This window comes from Monodelphis domestica, chromosome 2, assembly GCF_027887165.1.
Source record: "Monodelphis domestica isolate mMonDom1 chromosome 2, mMonDom1.pri, whole genome shotgun sequence".
In the NCBI taxonomy this organism is placed as follows: domain Eukaryota; kingdom Metazoa; phylum Chordata; class Mammalia; order Didelphimorphia; family Didelphidae; genus Monodelphis; species Monodelphis domestica.
Window position 1 is genome coordinate 378,350,556 of NC_077228.1, and position 1,536 is coordinate 378,352,091.

The 1,536-nt window shown below is 36.8% G+C and overlaps 1 long non-coding RNA gene across 1 annotated transcript in view; it reads right to left on the reverse strand.

The window, feature by feature from the left end:
- Positions 1-439: 439 nt before the first annotated feature.
- The window catches only part of LOC103101504 (uncharacterized), a 48,324-nt gene continuing 47,227 nt past the window's right edge, over positions 440-1,536 (reverse strand). Inside the window, exon 3 of the long non-coding RNA XR_008916645.1 lies at positions 440-915. This is a non-coding gene — a long non-coding RNA (uncharacterized LOC103101504). The remainder of the gene's footprint in view (positions 916-1,536) is intronic.

A 1,536-nucleotide genomic window follows, 5' to 3' on the forward strand; every position in this document is an offset into this window, starting at 1 on the left:
TTGCTGTAGAGAGATATGTAACTGGCATTTTGAGGGAAGTCAAGGAGAGGATTATAGAATTGCAAGTCATCTGCATAGAAAAGTTATCTGGAAAGATATAGGTATAAATAGATTGGTAAGGTAGAAGGAGGAGAATGGAACTGAGGACAGAGCCTTGGGGAATACCTACTGTTAGGAACAGGATAAAGAGGAGCCAGAGAGGAACATAAAGAATGAAGTTATAAAAATGTCCTGAGAATGTAAGAGGTACCAAGGGAAGGGAGAATGTGCCCAGGGTATTCAACAGTGCCAGCACTTCACTGAGAATCAAGAAAAAGTCATTGGATTTGGTGATGAGGAAATAACTGGTGATCTTTAAGAGAGCAATTTTGTTGAATGGTAGAGATGGATTCTAAGTGATTGTGGAGTGAATGTGAGCTGAAGTGGATGAGAACATGGAGAGAGATTAGATTTTCAAGAATTTTAGAGTGATATGGAGAGAGAATTGGAGGGTAATCAGAATGCTCCTTCAAGACTGGAAAGACTTGATGGGGAAAGAAAGATGGGGAAAAAATTCAAAACAATGATGGAAGTCTGAAAATTCATGAACTGTTCACATATCACTCTGCCCCACTCATTTTAGAAATAATTTTGTACTTCCTCTTGCCATCTCACCTACTTTTGTATTATTATTTTACTTGTAATATATTTGCATCTTGTCTCCATCTGAATTTTATCTTTTGAATGTTGTATTTATGAACATCTTTTGTTTCTATCTCCCATTAATTCTGAACAAGTGTAACCTTCCATTGAAGTATATGTCATCTTCTGTTGTGCTGGTCCCAAGGGCAGAGAAAGAACATGGAGCAGGACTTCTATCTATGGTTGTACAGGTTCAATGTACATCTGCTGTGCCATTTCCTGCCTAGCTCTAGCCTTTAGAGGGAAGAGGAAAGGATAATAACTATTGTTATTGGCTTTATTTGTATATTATATTTTATTTTGTATATTTTACATTATATTTTTCTAGATAAACATATTTATATTTTTGTTTATAAATATACTTACATATTTCTCACTGGCTTTATTTTCATTCATTCCTTTGATTGAAAGGAGGAGTTGGAACGCTCTTTGCTCTCACTGCTATTTCAACCTTTCCTCCTTTCCTTCTTTGTAACCTCTCCTCCTTTGAAGTCCTTGTAATATACATCTTTCATCTGATAGCTGTTCTGTAGAGACCTCTAGGCACTACTCTTCTTTCTTCAAGACATTCAGTACCTGGCTCACAGTCTTTTTCTCCTTTCCAACTCCTGTTTTCACACTAGGGGACCTTCAACATCCATATTGACACTTCCTCAATTCTTCAGCCTAATCCCTTTCCATGACCTATTCCTCTATCTCACCTTAGTCATAAAAAGATGGTCATATCTTTGACCATGTCATCATGCACATATGCATCATCTCCATGTTCAAGAACTCTGAAATACCCTTATCTGATCATATTCTGTTTGTTGTTCACCTCTTCCTTTGCTTTCCCATACTAAACTTACTAAACTC